The sequence below is a fragment of the Bidens hawaiensis genome, unplaced genomic scaffold, assembly GCF_021521415.1.
Source record: "Bidens hawaiensis isolate Kalapana, Puna unplaced genomic scaffold, B.hawaiensis_p1.1 tig00419396_1, whole genome shotgun sequence".
Classification (NCBI taxonomy): domain Eukaryota; kingdom Viridiplantae; phylum Streptophyta; class Magnoliopsida; order Asterales; family Asteraceae; genus Bidens; species Bidens hawaiensis.
In genome coordinates this window covers 647,166-672,384 of record NW_027504847.1, presented here as the reverse complement: position 1 = coordinate 672,384, position 25,219 = coordinate 647,166, and the positions used below count along the sequence as shown (strand labels likewise).

The window sequence follows — 25,219 nt, the reverse complement described above, 5'->3', positions numbered from 1 at the left end:
TACGCCTTTTGTGTGGATCCGCCAATGCACTAAGTGATCAAAGACATGGGTTCTCCAGTATCGACCCAAGTTCGATCTAATATGACACTTTATATGGATATTGACAATAAATGATTTGAGCTAGTCTTGGTAGGTTGTCAGCTCAAATCCCGAGCCCACCCGAGTTTTAGTCACACCAGAGAGTTCCGCTTTTGTGGTGACACATCAGCTGTCAAGTGGCAGTCGGCGGTATGGTTTCCCGAGAAACGTCGAAGCCAAATTATGAAGTCAGCGTGAGCCCGGTAAAGACAGCATAGTCTGATAACGAGACTTTACAAATTAGAGAGTGTAATGGTATAAAACATTTATAAAAAAATGAAGAAAAAACAAAATAAGTGTCAAAAGTTGACACGATAAAAGTCATTAAATTAAGTTGACTATAAACTATTAATATTAATATTAATATAACATTATATTATAACCATTACTGCAAAACAAAGCAGTCATCAGATTCTTGTATCATCTCACCGGCAGCCATGTGGCCGGAAAACATAACCTGCAGGTGTCTTCTCAGGCCACCACGTGTCATGCTCACTCTCGTTCATTCTTCAACTTTGTTCTTTTGTTGCATATTATTATTTTCTGCAACTCCCATTGGTGCATGTGCAAGTAGCCAGTTATGGTACACACTTATTATTATTATTATATCACCAATATTGGCCGATATTTGATTAATATTTGCCAGATATATCATATATTATTGGTTTCTTGGTGATGTATAAATCAAAATACCGGTTCAGAATATCGGTGCCGATAATATCAACGATATTGGCCGATATTTGACTAATATTTGACAGATATATCACCGATTTTCCCGGGTATTAGTGTTTTAAGTCTTAATCAATTCTTACTTGTTACGATTCTTAGTGTTTTGTAATTTGCAAAAGGTTAATTTGTTAATGGTAGGAGACTATACTGAATTATTAGTGTTAAATTGCTATATATATATATATATATATATATATATATATATATGAGTTTTACATGATATTAAAAATACCGATATCCCACCGATATCTCAAATATCGGTCCTTGATCGATATCTGATATTTTTCTTCATTAACTGCTTAGATTATTATTATTATTATTATTATTATTATTATTATTATTATTATTATTATTATTATTATTATTATTATTATTAATGTTTAGATTAATTTTCATTGTTTTTAGTTTGAAGTTTGTGATATGTAAACTGGGTTAGAAACTTAGAGAGCTTAGAAGTTAACAGGGTTGACTTAGTTAAGTCAATGGTTGACTTGGTGGTATAGGTGTTTAATTTTGAATTGTACTCGAAAAACTCGAAATTTGAATGTCTGTTTAGAATTCGGTTTTTGAAGTTTCGGATCGGTTAGTAGCCGGTTTGAGTTTGGAGTTTAAACTTTGAATCAGATTCGAGTTTGTGAACTTTGTTTGGAATTCGAAAATTATCTATAGGTTTTATTTTTTATTCATGTACAATTTTAATAGTATGTGCTTTTAAAAGATGTATAATTGTATATATATTAATTTAGATAGAACCAACTATATACATTTGTATTTTTTTTTTCCATAAATTTGTGATGTTTAAATATTAATATGCAAAAAGGTTAAATAAGAAAAAATGAGGTTAAACGGACTGTGTTTGTGTCAGATTTTTGTTGGAATTACGTATGCCCGAGACACATACTTATACTAATGTGGCTAACTGTGTTTGATCCAAGTCGGGTCATACCCAATAACAAGCTAGACGACACCAAATGTATTCTTTTAATGATTTGATCATTTGAACGAATACCGAACACTACGTGTTTAGAAAATTGGTTTTCTAAACAAACACACTTGAGGATTTAAATGAATTATCTGGATAATTTGTTTATATAAATTAATTATTTAATTGGTTAAATAATTACATAAATGTATGTGCATTTTATAAAAATGAGTTTTATAAAATAATTGGAGATGTTTTAAATGGTTAAAACAAAAACACAAAAATAAAATAAAAAAAAAAATAACAAAACCGGCCACCCCATGTGGGTGGAAGGTTTGTCCAATCATGGTTTTGTCCTTTTGTGTTGACAACCTCTTTATACACCTCCAATCACAAGACATGCAAATATGATCCTCTCTCCATTTTGAATTCAAGTGTAAAAAAAAAAAAATAAACATCCTTTCACACTCTCTCAAAACCCACGGCTCATTTGAGCATTTTGGGAGAGCTTTGTGAGCTTGTTTTTGTGTTCATAAATCCTAGCAAACAACTTGGTATTGTCACAAATAGCTTGGGGTATCACACTCTTGAGGTCTTCTTCTTTGGAGGCTTGTCATTCATCCACCATCTTTTTCAACAACCCACTTGTTCTTCTAAAGGTAGAAGAAGGTACAATTTACATTTTGTGAGCATTTTGTTCTTGTAATTTTGATCCTTGTTCTTTGGGTTTTAGTTTTAACATATTGGTATGTTCATAACTTGTTTTAAAATCTTAGCTTCCGTTGCGTTTTCTTGTTAAATATGGTTAACTTGAACTTTGATAATCTTGTATAAAACCCAACAATGGCATCAAGAGCCGGTTACAAGGACTTATGCTTCTTTTATGTTCATAAATTTCGGGTTTTTCATGGGTGAAAAGGGAGGTCCGAAAATTTGGTGGATTTTACCCCTCATGGTTTTGTAAGATCTTGACATGCATGGAAAGATCTTAGGAAACCATTTAACATTTGGATGATAAGATTTCAAAATTGTAAAAATTTTGGGGGTGGTGGCCGTAGCCTCTTGGGGGGGGGGGGGGGGGCGCTTTTTCTTTGGTGAATTTTAGGCATTGGTTGCTTAGGTTGCATGCTTAGAACATTTGGTATGTTTGGATGTGTCATAACCGAAACCTAGACCTTGGATGTGTTGATTGTTGTTTTTGTGTATGTTGATTATGTTTATTATTCAATATGGTTGTAATAATTCATAATTTTAGGCTTGTGTAATTTATTTGTTCATAAATGGTATGTAATAAGTAGATTAGTTGCATTTTCTTCATTTTAGAAAAATATGTATTAGGATACATGTTGTAAAAATTGAAGATGCAAGAATTGGTGGATTTGGGCCTTGGACCGAAATTTTGGGCTTGTTGGGCCTTACCGGCCCATCATGGGATTCAAGCCCATTAGGCCCATAAATTTCACTCTTGGGCCCAAGAAGACTTTTGGAAGTTTGGAGCCCATTAAGAAGCCCAACAAGAACACAACAACTTGGAGAGGATACTTGAAGCATTTGGATGCAAGATCAAGTGGGAGTCAACATTACATCCTTGTGTCATGTTTTGTCCCTTAGGTGTGACTTATGACCTATACTTGTTTCGGCTAACAAGTATGGTCAAATTTAGCGGTTTTCGGTTATGACTATATTTTGCATGTGTATGCTTGGTTGTTTGTTTTACTTTATGTAATGTGTGGTTGATAGATATTAGGATATCCAAACCGTCACATAGGAACGACAACAAGCATAAAACGGGTTCTAATATATACTTGGTAACATCGCGTCAATTAGTTTAATTAAATGGGTTTATTAAAACTAAGCGATCACTCACTTATAATAAAATTGGTTTTATTATAACTAGAACCTTGAAAATTGGTTTTCAAAATCGCCATATTTCTAAATGCATGTTAGGATATGGCATAATGTTTTTCAACTAGAATATTTGAAAATTTAAAAATCCCTTTTTCATTATTACCAAGGAAACAAGTCTAACACCATCCTTTTGTATGACACTTAACGTATTAGGGAACTTTAAATGGAATAAAGGTCACCTAACCATTTTGAGCAAACTAATATACTTAGGGTAATATTAACATATATGTGGGATAAAGGTCACCTAACCACTTGTATGATAATCTTACATGTTTATACAAGTAGGACGACTTGAATTGGAAACCATGTGATAAAGGTCACCTAAGCATGAGATCCAATGGTGTTGATGGGATAAACATGCCAACACGAAATAAGGATTTCGAATGGTCCCATACCTCTAGAAGTTGCAAAGGGTTGCAATTGTCAAGGTTGACTACCTTGTTAAATCAAATAACGGGATAAAGGTCACCTAACCGAAGTTTGATTTATCGTTGGATTCTAGAATTTAATTATTATTTTAAAATCTGGAATAAAAGGGTATTAATAATTAAATTGTTTATAATACTAAAATAAAACTTTGTTAAATTTTGTAGATGGCCGCTAACAATGCAAACACCTCTACCCATAACACCCGGAACCTATCCTTAAGAACCATCCTTGAAAAGGATCGTCTAAACCATAATAACTTTATGGATTGGTATCGCAACTTGAGAATAGTTCTCAAGCAAGAAGAGATATCATATGTCTTAGACGATCCCATTCCCGATGAGCCTAACGTGGAAGATGAGGAGGCGTATAACAATTGGGTCAAGTACACCAAAGATTCGGTGCAAGCCTCTTGCCTCATGTTGGGGACTATGATTCCCGAAATCCAAAAGGATTTCGAGCATCATGGGGCATACGACATGATAACTCAATTGAAGGAAATGTTCCTTCAACAAGCTAGAGCGGAACGTTTCGAAACGGTTCGAGCGTTTCATGCATGTCGTATGGAGGAAACCCAAAGCGTCTCATCTTATGTCCTAAAGATGAAAAGCTACATTGAAAAGCTTCGTAGGTTGAATTGTCCCGTATCTAATGAGTTGGCTACGGATTTGATCCTCAACTCTTTGACCAAAAGGTTTGAAACCTTTGTCATGAATTATAACATGAATGGATGGGACAAAAGCATTGGTGAGCTTCACGCAATGCTAAGAACGGCCGAAGCGGGAATGGGTAAAAAGGTTTTACCCGTTCTAACAATCAATGAAGGAAAAAGGGGACATAACTCCAACCCCAAAGCAAGTGTTGCTAAGGGCAAGGGCCACGTCCAAGGAAAGGGAAAGAGGAAAGCCATCACGCCCACAAAACCGAAGGAAAAGAAGCAAAAGGTTGCGGCGCAAGATCCATGCTTTGAGTGTGGAGAGATAGGTCATTGGAAAAGGAATTGTCCGACCTATCTCAATGCGTTAAAAGATAAGAGGGATGCGGGGCATACCTCAGGTATTATCTTTACTATACATATTGAACTAAATGTTATTTCTTCAAATACATGGGTACTTGATACCGGATGTGGAACTCACATTTGCAATTTGTTGCAGGGGTTCAAAAGAAGTAAACAACTCAACAAAGGGGACATTAGTCTCTTTATGGGCAATGGAGCAAGAGTTGAAGTCCAAGCCCAAGGAGACTACTTGTTAAAGCTTCCAAGTGGTTTGGAAGTAATTTTGAAGAATGTTTTGTATGCTCCTAAGTTAAGGAGAAACATTATTTCCGTGTCCCTTTTAAAACAATGTGGCTTTGATCTTAAATTTATAGATTATGATATTCATGTTTTAATGAATGGCATGTTTTATTTTAAAGCTATACCCATGAATGGTATATATGAAATAGATCAAATTGGTGCGTCACATAGTAGTTCAATGTACAATGTCAGCACCAAGAAACTCAAGAAGGACTTGGGTGATTCCTATCTTTGGCATTGTCGCCTTGGACATATAAACAAGAATCGCATGCAAACTCTTCGCAAGAGTGGTATTCTAGAAACAAATGAGTATGACTCATTTGATGTATGTGAATCTTGTTTACAAGGCAAAATGACAAAGCAACCCTTTAATAAAACTTTTGAAAGGTCAAAAGAATTATTGGGTATCATACATTCGGATGTATGTGGTCCTTTTAGACCAATGACTAGGAATGGTGAAAGATACTTCATTACCTTTATTGACGATTATAGTCGATATGGTTATGTGTACTTAATGAAACACAAAGATGAAGCTTTTGAAATGTTCAAAGACTTCAAAACTGAAGTAGAAAGACAACTCAAGACCACAATCAAAGTACTTCGTAGTGATAGAGGAGGTGAATACCTAAGTGGTGTTTTTCAAGATCATCTTAAGAGTTGTGGAATTATTTCACAACTTACTCCACCTGGAACACCACAACATAATGGTGTGTCTGAAAGGAGAAATCGTACCCTATTAGATATGGTTCGATCGATGATGGCTAGAAGCACTTTACCTCTATCATTTTGGGGCTATGCTTTACTTTCCGCTGTTCGCATATTGAATATGGCTCCAACCAAGAAAGTGGAGAAGACACCTTTTGAAATATGGCATGGAAAGGCTCCATCGCTATCATTCTTAAAAGTTTGGGGTTGTGAAGCTTATGTAAAGCAATACACCCCAAACAAATTAGAAGTCCGATCCACTAAATGTATCTTTATAGGTTATCCTAAAGATGATATAGGATATTACTTTTACGACCCTAGTGAGCAAAATGTTATTATTGCTCGAAAGGGTAAGTTCTTGGAAACTAAGTTCCTTGAGGAAGGAACTAATAGTAGAACAGTGAAATTTGATGAGGATCAAGAATCACAAGATGATACACAATTGGTTGATACTAGCACTCAACAAGAGGTTGTTGAAAGTGATCAAGTGGTTGATCAAAACACACAAAACGTTCGCAGATCTGGTAGAGTTAGCAATCCACCTGAAAGATATGGATTTTTTGTAGAAGGTTGCTACGTGGTAGATTCGGATGAACCAACCACATACCGTGATGCAATGTCCAAGAATGATTGTGACAAATGGCTTGAAGCCATGAACGTTGAGATGCAATCCATGTATGACAACCAAGTTTGGGAATTGGTTGAACCACCACTCAATTCCAAAGCTGTTGGAAGTAAGTGGGTTTTCAAAAGAAAAACTGATATGCATGGAAACTTGGATACTTATAAAGCGAGACTTGTAGCTAAAGGTTTCACTCAAACTCAAGGGGTTGATTATGATGAAACTTTTTCGCCTGTGGCAATGCTAAAGTCTATTAGGATATTATTTGCCATAGCTGCACATTATGATTATGAAATCTGGCAAATGGATGTCAAGACCGCTTTCCTAAATGGATATCTTGAGGAAGATGTCTATATGGTTCAGCCTGAAGGTTTTGTCGATCCGAAACATCCTAATAAAGTATGCAAGTTAAAGAAATCAATCTATGGATTGAAACAAGCATCTAGAACTTGGAATCATCGTTTTGATGAAGAAATCAAAAGTTTTGGGTTCATCAAAAACGCTGATGAGGCTTGTGTGTATAAGAAAGCTAGTGGGAGTATAATTACCTTCTTAGTATTGTATGTCGATGACATTCTACTATTTGGAAATGACATTCCAACCATGGAAAGCGTTAAGGCTTGGCTTGGAAGTAGATTTTCCATCAAGGATCTTGGTGAAGCTGCCTATATTTTGGGAATAAAGATCTATAGGGATAGGTCAAGGCGCTTGATAGGTTTGAACCAAAGTACATACATTGATAAAATCTTGAAAAGGTTCAAGATGGAAAACTCCAAGAAAGGTTTTGTACCTATTCAAAGAGGGACTATATTGAGTTCAGCTCAATGTCCAAACTCAAAGGGTGAGCAAGAGATAATGAAACAAATCCCATATGCTTCTGCTATAGGATCCATCATGTATGCGATGATATGTACTAGACCGGATGTGTCATGCGCTTTGAGCATGACAAGCAGATACCAACAGAATCCAGGAAACAGTCATTGGATGGCTGTTAAGAGCATATTGAAATACCTTAGGAGAACTAAGGATATGTTTCTGATATATGGATCTGGTGAGGAGGAACTCGCTATAAAAGGTTACACGGATGCGAGCTTCCAAACTGATCGAGATGATTCTCGATCACAATCTGGGTATGTGTTCACTCTTAATGGAGGAGCTGTCTCTTGGAAGAGCTCAAAACAGGAAGTGGTAGCATTGTCCACTACAGAATCAGAATACATCGCCGCTTCATTGGCAGCTCAGGAAGCTGCATGGTTGAAGAAATTCATTACTGATCTAAGGGTGGTCCCTACCATTCAAGACCCCCTAGAAATCTTTTGTGACAACGAGGGTGCGATTGCACAAATCAAGGAACCTCGTTCGCACCAAAAGACAAGGCACATAGAGCGGAGATTCAACTACATAAGGGATGAAGTTGAAAAAGGAAAGATATGTATTCGCAAAGTTGGAACTGATCAAAATCTTGCGGATCCATTCACGAAGCTCCTAGAAAGACCGAAACATGAGCGTCATGCGAGTGGCTTAGGACTTCGATATTCTAGTAATTGGATTTGATCTATTTTGTATTTACGTTTAAAAGACTTTTGTAATTTAACTCTTTTATATGATTATGGAATCTTGAGTTAAATTCTAATTTTGCATGTTTAATCCATGAATAAGTTATCTTATTCTAAAAGTCCGTAGTCGATCACATTTGTGGGAACAAATATGAAGCAAGACTATTATGAACTAGGATTGGTGGATATTCATAAGGAATTAATATGGAGCATAGGTTTGCTGCCAAGGTTCATAGATATTTGTGGGATACGAATATTGGACTGACCCGCTCTCAATATTACTACATGGAGTCAATGGACCTGATCATTAGTAATTTTGAGTAAAGGAGAATTTCATATTATCCTTAGACCTGAGATGTATACTGGGTCTTGATTTTCACCAAGTATTACACTTTGACTCTCCCCTTCGCTATTCGTAAAAGATGGTACATAAGGATGAGCTCAGGTGGAGTATAAAGTGATAGTGAGAGGCGTATACAGTCAAGATGGAATTTGTTCCTCTTATGTGTTGAGAGTTTAGATGTCTAAAGCCTGATAAAGTTGAATTGTAAAGAGAATGATCGCCTATGTCTCTTAGATCCAACATGACATCTAGTAACAAAGGGATATAATGACAGATTCACCTAAATCATATCAAGTAAGGGACTTGAAGGGATGATGTTATTGAATGGCACTTCGTCAAACACATTAGGGGTGGTGAACTGTTGTTAGGCGGTATTCACCACTTACATTAATTTTCTATGTATCTCGTGCAAGTGGGAGATTGTTGGAATTACGTATGCCCGAGACACATACTTATACTAATGTGGCTAACTGTGTTTGATCCAAGTCGGGTCATACCCAATAACAAGCTAGACGACACCAAATGTATTCTTTTAATGATTTGATCATTTGAACGAATACCGAACACTACGTGTTTAGAAAATTGGTTTTCTAAACAAACACACTTGAGGATTTAAATGAATTATCTGGATAATTTGTTTATATAAATTAATTATTTAATTGGTTAAATAATTACATAAATGTATGTGCATTTTATAAAAATGAGTTTTATAAAATAATTGGAGATGTTTTAAATGGTTAAAACAAAAACACAAAAATAAAATAAAAAAAAAATAACAAAACCGGCCACCCCATGTGGGTGGAAGGTTTGTCCAATCATGGTTTTGTCCTTTTGTGTTGACAACCTCTTTATACACCTCCAATCACAAGACATGCAAATATGATCCTCTCTCCATTTTGAATTCAAGTGTAAAAAAAAAAAAAAATAAACATCCTTTCACACTCTCTCAAAACCCACGGCTCATTTGAGCATTTTGGGAGAGCTTTGTGAGCTTGTTTTTGTTTTCATAAATCCTAGCAAACAACTTGGTATTGTCACAAATAGCTTGGGGTATCACACTCTTGAGGTCTTCTTCTTTGGAGGCTTGTCATTCATCCACCATCTTTTTCAACAACCCACTTGTTCTTCTAAAGGTAGAAGAAGGTACAATTTACATTTTGTGAGCATTTTGTTCTTGTAATTTTGATCCTTGTTCTTTGGGTTTTAGTTTTAACATATTGGTATGTTCATAACTTGTTTTAAAATCTTAGCTTCCGTTGCGTTTTCTTGTTAAATATGGTTAACTTGAACTTTGATAATCTTGTATAAAACCCAACAATTTTTATGTTTGTGTCGGATTTGATTTGTCGACCAACGAACACTACCACTTTTGTGTCAATATGAACATATAATATGGTTTTTGTTTTTATGTTATTTGACTAAATGTGCTCAGTTTCGATCAGGACAGTGCGAGTCCCGAATTTTCTAGACGTGTAAAACGTTCAAATAATATAAATGATGCTTCGGGCCTTGAACGCGGTTTTAGTATGTTGGATGCAACGTTCTTCAATGACAGTAAGGTACACTGTAATATGAATATATGATAAGCTAAGTTGCTTAAAAAATATTTTTTTATATGTTCATTATTAGGGGTGGTAAATGTCACCCATTGGATTGAATAAGTTATATTAAAATGTATATAATAGGTCACAATGGGTCAAACTAAAAAAAGAATTTGATTGAAACAGGTCAAAAAGGGTTGACATTTCTCGAGTTTTTTTTAATGAAACGAGAAAAACGGATGAAACTTTTTAGTATGTTTATTTTTTAGTTTTTGACTTATATTTCGAGTTATGATTTTTTAATTGTTTTTTTTGAATTTTGTAATGAGGTTTTTGAAATTTCTAACTCATTTCAAAAACTCCTTACATTTCAAAAACCTCATTACTAAAAAATTAAAAAATAAATAATTGAAAAATCATAACTCGAAATATAAATCAAAAACTAAAAAAGTAAAAATACCAAAAAGTTTCCTCTGTTTTTCTCGTTTCATAATAAAAAAAACTCGAGAATTGTCAACCATTTTTAATCATTTTCTTTTTTATTTTGACCCATTCTGACCCATTATATACATTTTAATACAACCCATGGGTCACATTTGCCACCCCCATAATCAGTATGATTACAATAATAACATACACATTTACTACTATGCAAAATTTAGATGCTCGAGATCGAGAAGGGTGCGAAAGAGCTTACGATTCCTATTATACGAGACAATAGGAAAATAGTAGCTCCTAAAAACGGTGGATTAAACTACCCGTCTCCGTTAGTTTTTAATTCCTAGTGGAAACGTGAAGAAGTGCACGATGATGCGAAAATATTTAATTATCCTTCTGTTTCGGGCGTTACAAGGCCCGAAAATGAAGAAGATATTGCCTTCATGACCGTAAGTTAACCGTCACTAAACTAAATACCAACCGTAGGTAAATGCATATATAGTGCACACTAATTAAGCTTGGTTCTTACTGATAGATTCTTGAACTCGGTCATCTTATAAGAACGAAACAAATTTCGTCCGAGGAGCTTGTCGGGGTCTTTCTAAAGAGGCTAAAAAGGTCATTTTGCTTGCTTACAAATTTTAAATATACATATATACTATATATATATATATATATATATATATATATTGTGCATTATGACAGTGTGCTTTAATGATATTATAGATACAATCCGGTGTTGGAAGCGGTGATCACCATTACCGAGGATCTTGCCTACAAGCAGGCAAAATGGGCCGATCAGTTATTCGCACAAGGAGTCGACTTAGGTATTGTGACATAAAAGCTTTTGGTCTAAACGGGCTGCAGTCAAACGAGTAGCGTTTAAACAGGTCAAAATGGGATGGGTTGATGGCTCGAAACACTAATTTTGTTCTTTTACGAAAGAAACATTGCGTTTAATATAATAGGCCCGTTTCCTTTCAACTAAGTTTTAATGCACTTGAGGTGACTTTCGGCCCGTTTCCTATATAACTAAATATGCGCGACTCGTTTAATTAAAGTCGACCCGTTCAATAGTGAATATATATTATATAAATCACTTGATGTCATAACTGTATTAAAACGATAGGCCCGCTTCATGGGATACCATACGGGCTAAAGGACATCATCGCGGTTCCTGAATATAAAACCACTTGGGGTTCGACTACATTCAAAGATCAAGTTCTCGACATCGAGGCTTGGGTCTACAAGAGGTACAAAAACATTTAAAACACTTTTCTAGACACTTCAACCCGTTTTGGCCCGTTTCCTTTTAAAGTCATCTCACTTGGCACGTTAAGATATAGACATTGCAAATGCAGGTTAAAGTCTGCAGGCGCGGTTCTTGTCAGGAAACTGGTTACGGGGTCGCTAGCATATGATGATATTTGGTTCGGTGGTCGAACCAGAAACCCGTGGAACATAGAGGAGTTCACCACGGGCTCGTCAGCCGGGCCTGCTGCGTGTACTTCAGCAGGTATGGTTCCTTTTGCAATCGGGTCGGAGACAGCGGGCTCGATAACTTACCCTGCTGCTCGGTGCGGTGTGACTGCGTTGAGGCCAACTTTTGGTGCGGTTGGTCGAACCGGTGTGTTGAGTTTGTCTGAGAGCTTGGTAATGAACTAATGATAATACCCGGTTTGCGGTTATGTGTTTATGTTATTTTGTTAATAAATGTTGTTTTTTTTTGTAAGGACAAACTTGGTCCTTTTTGTAGAAGTGCGGTTGATTGCGCGATTGTTTTGGATGTTATTCGGGGTAAAGATCCCGATGACTTTTCGTCAAGAAAATTATTTCTTGATGATCCGTTTTCGGTAGACATCACGAAGCTTACGGTTGGATATATTGAGGATGCTGAGATGGAGGTGAGTATTTTAGCTTATGATCTATGAACTATTTAATTTGACAAATAGTTGATGAGGTGGCAAAATGGTGGTCGGATAACGGGCCGAAACAAAAAGCCCATCTATCGGGCTGGGATGGGTTGACCCAAGGCCTTTTTTTGCCTTTCTAATTTCTATTATTATTATTTTTTTGTAATTAGTTTAGTTTGTTAAATATAATAACAAAAATGCGTTATTACAATTATAATAATATGAGTTTAGGCCCTTTAGGCCTTTGTATGGACTAAGGACACGCTATGGGCCATTTTGGCCCGTTTGTCCCATCTGAGTCCGTTAAGAGAGAGAAAACAAAATGGGTCAAAATTGACACCTCTAAAATATTTTGCATTGATGTTACTGTAGGAGTGTGCAAGAAACCGAAAAACCGATTCGAAACCAAAAAAACCGAAAAATTCAAACCGAAAAAACCGAACCGAAACAAAAACCGACGGTTTGATTTTATGTGTTTGTAAAAAACGCACTAATGGTTCGGTTTTGGTTTTGCATGTAAAAATGCCGAAAAAACCGAACCGAACCGAATTCCTAAATTTTTTTTTATATTTATATTAAGTAATTTATACGACTTTAATAAATATGCAACTCCAATATTTTAGATAAATTGTATAACAATCTATTATTTTACAATTAACAAAATTATTTTTACCTAAATTCATTATTTTTTGCCAACTTTTTTTTCACCATAAAATTTTCAAGCTCAAATAGCAAAAACCGAAACCGAACCGAACCCAAAATAAAAACCGAAAAAACGAACCCGAAAAAACCGAAACCGAAAGGTTTCAAAAACTCCAAAAACTGAAGTTTTGGCTTTCGGTTTGGTTTTAGCCAAAAACCGCACCGAGCACACCCCTATATGTTAGGATAAGTTTAAAATGATGGATTTACCGGTTAATGTCAATTTGGTAGGTGGTTAATGTGCTTAGATCAAAGGGTGTTAAAATGGTACCATTTAAACTCAATTACACCGTCGAGCCGGTTCAAGGGATCTTAAACTTCACCATGGATGTCGATATGCTTGCTCACTTCGACACTTGGCAACGAACCGGGCAAGATGACGAGTTCGAGGCCCAAGATCAATGGCCCACTGAACTTCGTCGGGCCCGCGTAATACCAGCTGTAGACTACATACAGGTACATCATTTACTTGTCCAACCATTTGTTGTAGTGCCCATTTATATTATATAAACTGGGTTGTAGGGGTGGCAAATGTAACCCATGGTTGAATGGGTTGTATCAAAATGTATATTTGGGTTAGAATGGGTCAAAATAAAAAAAAGAAAATGATTGATACGGGTCAAAACAGGTAACATTCTCGGTTTTTTTATGGAACAAAAAATACGGAGAAAACTTTTTAGTATTTTTAGTTTTTGATTTATATTTCGAGTTATGATTTATTAAATTTTTTTTTTAATTTTTTAATGAGGGGTTTTTGAAATGGGTTATCAATCAATCAATCAATCATACCCAGTAAAATCAAATTGGTTGAAATTTCAAAAACCCGTTTTAACCCATTTTAAAAACCCTAATTAAATAATTCAAAAAAAAATAATTAAAAAATCATAACTCGAAATATAAATCAAAAACTAAAAAAGTAAAAAATACTAAAAAGTTTATTTCCTCCGTTTTTCTTGTTCCATAAAAAAATAAAAAAAAAACTCGAGAAATGTCAACCCGTTTTGACCCGTTTCAATCATTTTTTTTTTCAATTTGACCCATTCTAACCCATTGTATACATTTTAATACAACCCAATGGGTCACATTTGCCATCCCTACCGGGTTGCATATTTCATTTTCAAATGTTTTACCAGTCGCAAAGAGCACGGGGAAAGCTAATACGAGAAGTAAAGGAGAGTTTTACGGTTGATGCTTTTGTCGGGAATGCTACTGATTGGGAAAAAGTTTGTGTGGGTAATCTAGTTGGGATGCCGGTTATGGTTGTTCCGGTTGGTTTTGAGAAAATAAAGGATCCGCCCACTAATGGAACTCGAAGAAGAAGTACCGTGACAACTGGCATTTACGCTCCTCCCGATCATGATCACATTGTAAGTTGTCTTGGACCCAACGGGTTTCGTTTAGTTTTCTAATTGTCTACTTTTTAAACATTGTGTAATATTTACTAAATGCCTGATGTGTAGGCACTAGCATTGACGATGGCGTACCAAAGTGAAGAGGTAGGTCCCAGCAGAGCCCAGTTGGACCCGCAGGACTCACCTTGAAGAGAGACGTCTGCGCACAAAAACCAACTGGATCCGCAGGACCCACCATGCTCAGAGACGTGACGTCCTTACGCGCAGTACGCAAGCTGTTCCCGCAGGAAATGCCTCCCAATGGTGAAGTACTCCGCCTGTTCCCGCAGCTGCGGATACAAGCCATCAGGGAAGGCCACCCGCGCAGCAAGGCTACACGCACAAGGCACTTAGCTCTCAATAATTCAGTAGTCACCTGAAGGAATGAGCAAAGTCGGGAACAATCCCGCACAAAGGCGGGAGGGGGAATACTCCTGCCCAAATAAGCCAGTCCGTACGATACTGGAGGATCTTTTGTACTGTACCTGACGAGGTATGGGCAAAAGATCTGACCAGAGATACGACAGCTCATTGACAACAGTATGGCGAGCAGCATGCTCTTGTACTGTATGTCACTATTAGCCGCTGCCTACTCACCAACTCCTGTCATACCACGTGCATAGCCGGCAGTTGGTGGAAAAGGAATAGTACACAGCAGGCCTGGTCACTGTCAGCCGCTGCCTACCCACCAACTACCAGCATGGCACGTGCGTAGGCCACAGTTGGTAGAACAGGAATACTATTCAGCCGGCTATACCTTCTTGGAAACCTACCTTCGGCTATAAATACTCCAAATGGTATGATCATCTAATCTCATCTTGTATCTTACATCTTATACCTGATATCTGCTCTAGCAATCTCTTAATATACACTTATATTCAAGAGCAATCTAGTCTGATTCTCACGCCGGAGGGTGGTCACAAGGAGGTACCCCCCCCCTTCTCAGTGACGAGCTCACGGTGTCTGTTTTGCAGGTTATCAGAAGAACCATCTTTGTTGGGTCTAACCCCTCGTGGGAAACATCTATTTAACCCCCAGATTATCCGTAATCTGCCCGGGGTCGATTAGTGTTTCTTCATTGGCGCCATCCGTGCATAAAAGCAAGAACTTCATTTCTTTTCAGTTTTTTTCAAACTTCTGGAAAGATGGTTAAAGAAACTCCGGTAACCACAACCCCAGCTACTGGGGGGAATACCGGCGACTACACAGTTTTTACGAACACTACCCCGGTTACCCAAGCCGGGGCAAGTGCAGTAAATTTTACGAACACTACCCCGGTTACCCAAGCCGGGGCAAGTGCAGTAAATTTTACGAACACTACCCCAGTTACCCAAGCTGGGGCAAGTGCAGTAAATAATCGCTCACTGGGATTCACCGATACCCAGTTAGAGAGACAACGAACGAGGCTCCCCCGCCAAACACTCGATGAAGTTAAAGCGTGGGCGGAAGCACGTCAAAAAGAATTCCAAGCTGAGTTGGATGAACGCTTACGTTTACTCCAACAGGCTGATGAATTCGTAGAGTACTTTGACGATGATTCGGAGGAATCCGATAGTGACGCAAACCCTCGTCATAGGGCGAAAGGGAAGCGTAAGGAAACGGACTCCCAACCGACAAGGCATTTTGGAGAAACCTTCAAACCAAAAAACGCGGGTGGAAACCCACGTGACTTCAAAACATTTACACCAACTGCTGCAAATGCGGGAACGTCCAAATTTGCAAGGGACATTGCGGAAGCAATCGTCCCGAAAAGTGCCAAACAGATGTCCAACATCGGCACTTACGATGGTATATCTGATCCAGACGATCATTTGAACAGGTTCATAGCGGGGGCAACCGTCAGTAGTTGGACGGAACCTACGTGGTGTTACATGTTCCAAATGACGCTTGTTGGGCCAGCTAGAGCGTGGTTCGATCGTCTACCGGTCAACCACATCTACGACTGGGCAGACTTCCAACAGAAGTTTAGCCAACACTTCAGCCAACAAAGAAAGTATACCGAAGAGCAATGGACAATCCTCAAATGCATTCGAGAGGAAGATGAATCTTTGCCAGACTTCATCACTCGCTTCAACTCAAAGAAGCTAAGTCTGGGTAATATTAGCGAAGATCTTGTTCGCGCTGCTTTTATCTAGGGCGCTAACGACCCAGAGCTCATCCGCACCTTAACGGGTAAAGATGGCATGCCATCCACATGGGATGCCATCATGACAGCAGCTAAACGCTTTGCGGAAACGGAGAAGCAACTGTGTAGAGATCTCCCCCAGAGCACAAACCTCTACACCCAGAAAACAAGAGAAGACAACGTCCTTACCGCCCGACTAAACAAAAAGCGGAAGCTAGGCATTTGGCAGTCAAGGGTAAACTTTGACACCTCATCCGGCTTGCAACATCGGTTAGGCGGAAGGGATAGCGTACAGTCGAACCAAAACTCCAGATGGACGCCACTCACCAAAAGCGTCACCGAGATATTCGCCACTGAGGAGCTCCCATGGCCAAAGGCTCCAATAATCCGACATCGTCACAATGCTGATCGGAGCAAATACTGTGACTTTCACAGGACAAAAGGCCACAACACTGAAGAATGCACAGACGTAAAGGACATGGTCGAAGCATTTGTCAGAGATGGGACGCTCGCGCACCTCGTGGCGCAATGAACGCTGAGCAGGCTGATGCGTGTAGAACCCCAGTTGGGGAAAACACGAATAAAATTGCAGCTTCAATGTTGGAGACTACATACTGCGTAAACAACGAGATCCCGAACCAGGTGCATATCGGCTCGATGGCACTCCCATCCCAACAACATGGAAGGGAGCTCAATTACACAGTTTGCATGTAGATCAATTCCAAATTTGTAAAGAAAAGGCCCAGAGCCACTTCTAATGGAAATGATTCTCCTTAGAACATCGACGCTGATGATTTTACATTTATACTTATGAACTTTCCACACGGATATGCCGGTCTTCACCGCATACTTAAGTGTGAAAGTCGTTGCGTGGGGAAGGCGGAAAAACCCGCATAAACCCAAAAAACGGCAAACCTTCACGCAGGTCAGTTAAAGGTAAAGTTCAGTCATCCCACTAAATGAAAGTGCCGGTCCTAACCGCACGAATCATGATAGAGAAAACTGAACACTAACCTATTAACAACCGCGCGTCGAACGGTTAATTTATTCAACACTGATACCGGTTTTCACCGCATAATTACGTGGAAAGTCGTTGCGTGGGGAAGGCGGCAAAACCCGCATAAACCCAAAAAACGGCAAACCTTCACGCAGGTCAGTTAAAGGTAAAGTTCAGTCATCCCACTAAATGAAAGTGCTGGTCCTAACCGCACGAATCATGATAGAGGAAACTGAACACTAACCTATTAACAACCGCGCGTCGAACGGTTAATTTACTCAACACTGATATGCCGGTTTTCACCGCATAATTACGTGGAAAGTCGTTGCGTGGGGAAGGCGGCAAAACCCGCATAAACCCAAAAAGCGGCAAACCTTCACGCAGGTCAGTCATAGGTAAACTTTGGTCATCCAACTAAATGAAAGTGCCGGTCCTAACCGCACAAATCATGAGAGGAAACCGAACCTATTGACAACCGCGCGTCGAACGGTTAACTTATTCAAAATACTTTAGAAAATTTCTAACAGAAGGATGAGGAAAACCTCCACGCAGGTTAGATGTAGGTAAAGTTTAGCCATCCTACTAAGTGCAAGTGACGGTCCTACCCGCACAATCACAAAAGAGGAAGCAAAACTTCAACCTATTATCTACCACGTTCAAAGGTTAACTTATTCTAAACACTTAGAAAATTTCTAAAAAGATGAGGAAAACCTCCACGCAGGTCAGATATAGGTAAAGTTTAGCCATCCTACTAAGTGCAAGTGACGGTCCTACCCGCACAATCACGAAGGAGGAAGCAAAACTTCAACCTATTATCTACCACGTTCAAAGGTTAACTTATTCTAAACACTTGGAAAATTGCTAATTTAAACTAAAGTATGCATGAGCAAGTCATATAACGTTTATAAAGCAAGTCATCCAGTGAAAGTAGCGGTCTTACCCGCACAAAGATTTATATTTCATAATATTCATTACAAGAATGGCCGGGTAACTACCCGCCTACAAGAATATAAATCCATAGAAGCTAAACCTATCCTAACAGTGGGAAGGGATCTTCAGGATCAAGCTTCAGGACCACTTCCACTTGGACCAGCACCATCAGTAGAGCCTGGCGGTTCAAGGAAAGCTTTAAGGATAGCTAGCCCATCATCAGCAGCAGCAACTTCGTTCACCTTCTCCACCACCGGATGCGGGGAGGCGGCATACTGATTCACTGCTTGGTCATAAACAGCTTCAGTATCCACATCATACAAAGGGAAGTTGGAAGGCGGGATGCCTTTCTCAACGAACCCTAGACCAAGCAGGAAGCCGGCCTTTTCCCCATCCTCATGAGAAGCGTTGAGGGCTGCGCTCATGGCATCGTCGTATGATGTGTCTGTGAAGACTCGATGCACAACCTACAAAAAAAAAATATATATATATACAAGTATCAAAACCTTTTCTATTTACAAAGAAAAGCGTGAAGACATTATGAAGCTAAGCTTACCTGAGACAACGCTTCTCGAAGAAGCCATTCCTTGGTAACCAGAGCTTCCTGTAGGGTAGCTTGAGCTTGGTTACGGGCGCGTTCGGCTTCACTTTTGTTAAGGTTGGCAAGCAACACTTCTTTAGCCGCAGCCTCTTCAACGCCCTTTAGCTTCCGCTCAGTATGGTCAAGCACCCCCCTCTGGTCCAATATCTCTTGGAGCTTCTTGGTGTCTTCCATCGCCAAGGCATCATGAGCCTGTTGGAGCGCCTCTAGTTTGGCTTTAAGTTCCTCATTCTCGAGGCGTAAAGGCTCAGCAACAGCTTCAGCCTTGGTGGCCCTCTCGGTTGCGTTCCGTGCAGTTTCCTTAGCCAGCCGAAGCTGTTCGTTAACAGCTTGGGCAGCCTTGGAACGGGCCTCGAGCCGGGCCTGAACTTCAACCTCGAGGGCCTTGAAGGCCTTCTCCTTTTCCGCAGCCACTGCGGTAAGCCTCCTATTCTCCTCCCGGACAGCCCGCGCCTGAGCTACTTCTTGGACGCGAGCTGCTTTTAACTTGTCGTTTTCACGACAAAGCAGCTCGACGCGCGGCTGCATCCGGGCCAGGAGAATCCGCAGCTCATTGGTTAGCCTACCCTCCTGGTAGCTAGCCATTGCTTCCCCCAACGCACCACTGGGAGCTGCGTGACGAGCCCACTCCACGCACTCCACAGGCGTGCGAAGGGTTGTTCCTTGGCGGATGTTCCATCGTGGAACATACACTTCATTGGAATCTGACACTGCAAAAAACAAAAAGCAGTTAGGAAAAGATGATATATATATATATAAAGGCCAAAAGAACCCTACGCACCTGTAGGGTCGACAACAGGCCGATAGCCGCCAAACCCATCACCTGAACCCAAGGGAAATCCATCCAAGAGGTCAGGCAGATGGGAAGGAGGCAGAGGTTGGCGAGAAGCCCCAAGCATACCTGAAGGGTCGGCCGTAGCTGCCGACGTCGGAGGAGGCATAGAGGCCGCCGCGGTAGAAACCAACGGAGGTGAACTCACCGGAGGTGAACTCACAACCGTGGTCGCCGCTGCGGAAGTACCCGCAGAAATAGTCATTGCCGGCTCAGTGAAAGATTCAGTAAATATGGCACTGACAGCCGGCGATGTCATCGCAGTTGGAACAGTTGGCTCAACTGGGTGAGCAACTGAACCAACTGAAGCAGGCGCAGCCACCTGGGTCATCGCCTCAGGTAGGTTGACCAAACCTACCGTCATGGGTCCGGAGGTGCTCCTCCCCGCTCCACCCTGGAATGCGATAGCATCCACGCCTGCACAAAGAAGATATAAGTATAATGATGGAAAGCTATGAAGTTAAAAGTAAAAGAAGTTTGTACTTACGGGTTTTCTTGAGCCTAAAAGTGCGAACAGGCGGGGACGAACCCGATGGAGCCGGCCTCTTTACGCCGCTCACCGTCGTCATCCTGGGCTCTCCGGAGGTGACAGTCGTCGCAGCCTCCGGAGCAGTGGTCTTATCACCACCAGGGTTCCCCGCCACCTCCTCGCTCTCGGTCTCTGAATCAGACCGAGGCACCGGATCGGCAGTGGAGGCCACCTTCTCCTTCCCCTTCCCGCCGGCAGCCTTCTTTTTCCGCACCAACGGAGGACCATCTGCAGATTCCTCATCAGAACACAAGATTAGAGGAATTCCAGCAGAGGTTTCAGCATTGAGGGGTCGAGGGTTGAATAACGCCTTACCTGGCCGCCTGGCGCTCAGGATCTCGTGGCCTGGCGGGTAGACCTCCACGAACCGATCCGCCGTCTGTTCAAGGATGGGCAACTCGTTCTCATCTAGAGCACGAGTACCCATCCGAGCGGGACTATCAGCCTCCCGCGGATGCAGGAGCGACTGCAAGTCGTTCCCCTCTGAAATAAAAGAAAAACAGTTAGAAGACAAACCTATATAAACAAAGAAGACAGAGCATACCGTAAGGGACAGAGTTCAAACCGTATTCAAGGACGATCGGGATCTTTTGCGCCTCCGCATCCTTCCACACCCGGCTCATCCCGAGCATCACCATCCCGGACTCCGCAAAGCGGTAAACCGGAGATTGGACTCGGGAAATCTTTGAGAACCATTCCGCCTCCTGGTAGTTGGAGGTGTGAAGGCTGGGGAGTGCTTGCCCATTCTTAAACTTCATGGCAAGGGGGATGGCGCGAGCGGAGATATAAAAGAACTCCCGCTTCCATGAACAAAGACTGCGCTCGGTTGCGCAAATCTTTAAACCCTTGATCCGGGTTATCAGAGTATACCACCCCTGGATGCACCTCCAAGAGTAGAAGGTCATCAGGCGGTCGATGAAGGGCTCAACGCCCAGAATCCGGCACACCCACTCGAAGTGGCGAATCTTTGCGATCGCCATCGGGTGTACCTCGGTCAGGTGTACACCGTGCCTCTCCAGAACACGGTACACAAACTTCGTCAAGGGGAAGCTAAGATTCCCATAGACAAAGAATGCGGCATATACCCCGATCTTGCCTCTGGGGGCATCATACACCGTCTGATGAGGTTCAGGAAACTCATGCTCGAAAGACTCGAGCATGAACTTCCTGACGATGTACTGATATAGATCGACAGGCAGAGCACACTGGCACTCGCCAGCAGTACTCTTGTCATCCTTGTCGGACGTGGATGACGGGTTCTCGGCGTACACCCCAGCCTCCTGGGCTGTAGCCTCAAGATCGTGAGCAGAAGACATCTTGCAGGTATGAAAGAAGAGAACGATTTCAAGAGAATGCTCGACTGAAAAGGTGAGTATTCGCCGGAATTCGTTTTGAAGATGAAGAGAAAAGTGAAAGTGTGGATTACAAAGGACCCTCTCCCCCTTTATATACTAATCGCAATCAATGCGATGAATTTAATGCGGAAGAGAGAGAAATCGCAGGTGCAATGAAACTATGACACGTGGCAAAAAGCAACAGCTGTTGAAAGGACGGGTGCCATTAATTTCGCGGCCACGCGCCCGAAAAATCGCGCCCACGCGCCTGAAAAAGCGTCTGGAATGACCATGTACTGTCACGTCACCATAACTTCCTGCACGTCCTGACACAGTCTAAAGAAACCGTCGGACGACGTTTCAACAGTTTGGACTGTTCTTATCCTTTCACCAACTCTTCGAATTTCAAAAATTCAAAAAGATTCAAAAGTAAGCGGGAAAATACCCCTTACCTTGGCAACCAAGTAACTGTAAGACAGGTGCGAGTACAGTGTTAAGGCAAAACCCTTCACATACTTAGCACCTGCAGGGAATTGAAGCCAGGAATACCTTGGAAGTAAAGTAACCGTAAGACGAGTGCGGGTACAGTGTCAAGGCAAAACCCTTCACATACCTAGCGCTCCGCAAGGAATTGAAACCAAGAAGGATCTTCTGGGCAATGCTTGCGGAAACGGGAATAACATCCCCGCATAGCGGGAACGTCGAGAACTACATTGTTTGAAGCTCCAAGATGGAATTGGTGGTTTTAACATAATTGATCACTATGTTCAAAACTACCAAAACCTCATGGAGAATCCACACAAGTGGGACTCAACGCTCCTGACTTGCGAGGAGGTTACAGACCTACCCGCATCATACCCAAAGATCAAGCAGGAAAGTCGGGAATTTCTGCAAGTGACATAAGGACTTCCGCGGGAAGAATCCCCATGGAAAACCTTAAAACTAAACCCTTTTCAAAACCCTTTGCTTAAGTCCAAAAGTTCACCTCACTTTATTAAACATTCATGAGAAGAACATTGGACTGGGGGGACTTGAAGAGGTAGGTCCCAGCAGAGCCCAGTTGGACCCGCAGGACTCACCTTGAAGAGAGACGTCTGCGCAGAAACCAACTGGATCCGCATGACCCACCATGCTCAGAGACGTGACGTCCTTACGCGCAGTACGCAAGCTGTTCCCGCAGGAAATGCCTCCCGATGGTGAAGTACTCTGCCTGTTCCCGCAGCTGCGGATACAAGCCATCAGGGAAGGCCACCCGCGCAGCAAGGCTACACGCACAAGGCACTTAGCTCTCAATAATTCAGTAGTCACCTGAAGGAATGAGCAAAGTCGGGAACAATCCCGCACAAAGGCGGGAGGGGGAATACTCCCGCCCAAATAAGCCAGTCCGTACGATACTGGAGGATCTTTTGTACTGTACCTGACGAGGTATGGGCAAAAGATCTGACCAGAGATACGACAGCTCATTGACAACAGTATGGCGAGCAGCATGCTCTTGTACTGTATGTCACTATTAGCCGCTGCCTACTCACCAACTCCTGTCATACCACGTGCATAGCCGGCAGTTGGTGGAAAAGGAATAGTACACAGCAGGCCTGGTCACTGTCAGCCGCTGCCTACCCACCAACTACCAGCATGGCACGTGCGTAGGCCACAGTTGGTAGAACAGGAATACTATTCAGCCGGCTATACCTTCTTGGAAACCTACCTTCGGCTATAAATACCCCAAATGGTATGATCATCTAATCTCATCTTGTATCTTACATCTTATACCTGATATCTGCTCTAGCAATCTCTTAATATACACTTATATTCAAGAGCAATCTAGTCTGATTCTCACGCCGGAGGGTGGTCACAAGGAGGTACCCCCCCCCCCCTTCTCAGTGACGAGCTCACGGTGTCTGTTTTGCAGGTTATCAGAAGAACCATCTTTGCTGGGTCTAACCCCTCGTGGGAAACATCTATTTAACCCTCAGATTATCCGTAATCTGCCCGGGGTCGATTAGTGTTTCTTCACAAAGTGTGACTGATCATCATAAACAACGACCGCCTATAGACAATCTTGGACCGAATGATACTATCGCGAATCCGCCCAAAGCGATTATTCCTCCGAGGATTCTTAAAGGTTGACGTGTCATAGTTTACATGCACGTGTGTCGGGGAAGAAATGCGCTTGGGTTGATTCTTTCATGCTATGGCGAGTGTAAGACCGTTCATGCTTTGAATCTTTTCCATGTTCTGGTTTCTGTAAATGTGAACTTGTTACATTGTGATTTCAGGACTTACCTGCTGGATGATTCTCCTATGCTATTAAAATGACATATGTTGACCTGACTTTTTAATATATGAGTTATAATACAATCACTAGATTGGTTGGGTTGTAGTTTTATTTGAGATAAATAGGTGGAAGAAGGAAAACTAACTTTTAAATCTATGGTTCATTCTCTAGCAATTATTGAATCTATGGTAGTTGGGTCAAGGTGTGGGATCACGAGAAAACAACTCTAAAATTACTTTAAGAGAATTTAAAATAATTATTTTTACCTATTCAAAAAAAAATATTAAATAGTTTTTTGCTATGTCATTCTTTTTTATATGCTTTTATATTTTGATATTGTTAATAAAAGAAAACTCGTTGGAGTAGTGCATATATGCAATATTGTGTATTGCATGGAATACAACACTATTGCACATAATTGATACACACACTGTTGTATTACATCTACTTTTTTTATAACACTATTACACATATATAATACATACTATTGAGAATATTCAATTAAACACTGTTGAACATATACAAATTATTGCACATATATAATAAAATACTATTGCATATATGCATTATGTCGAGTTTTTTTCCGGTGAAAAATAACCGCATAAAAAGAAGGATAAAATTGAAAATATATTTGTTTTAGAATTAATATTTTCTTTATGAGCTTTTAAGTTTTCTCTCTGATAGAGTTTTCATCCTTAATCTAAAGTCTCAAAACATATGTTAACCTAATTCGTTTCAAGTTATATTTATATTTTATCTAAAGTCGAAGAAAATAATAAGAGCATTTTATAAAAGAGAACAAAGGTCGTGTTTAACAGAAAAAAAAACAACAAAATTATTATGAAAGTTGGTTTCATATAAGCGACATGGAAGCTTAACACTAGATTTAAGGAGTGATCAAGATTTTCACATACGAATAACACTAAAAAAAATTAAGTTAAGCGGTTGCCTCTTTATGAAGGCTAAGGGGCCGTTTGGTAGCCTTTTAAAGTATTAATGGTCATTAAAAAGCTACCTTTTAATGG

The 25,219-nt window shown here is 40.4% G+C and overlaps 1 pseudogene across 1 annotated transcript; it reads left to right on the top strand.

Moving 5' to 3' along the window:
- The first annotated feature begins 475 nt into the window (after positions 1–475).
- LOC143608578 (uncharacterized) lies at positions 476–14,721 on the top strand (annotated as a pseudogene). Its single transcript, XR_013149288.1, has 11 exons — positions 476–661; positions 10,034–10,145; positions 10,790–11,014; positions 11,101–11,183; positions 11,292–11,392; positions 11,695–11,818; positions 11,927–12,218; positions 12,299–12,469; positions 13,412–13,636; positions 14,314–14,547; positions 14,641–14,721. The product of XR_013149288.1 is annotated as an uncharacterized LOC143608578 (transcript).
- The last annotated feature ends 10,498 nt before the right edge of the window (positions 14,722–25,219 follow it).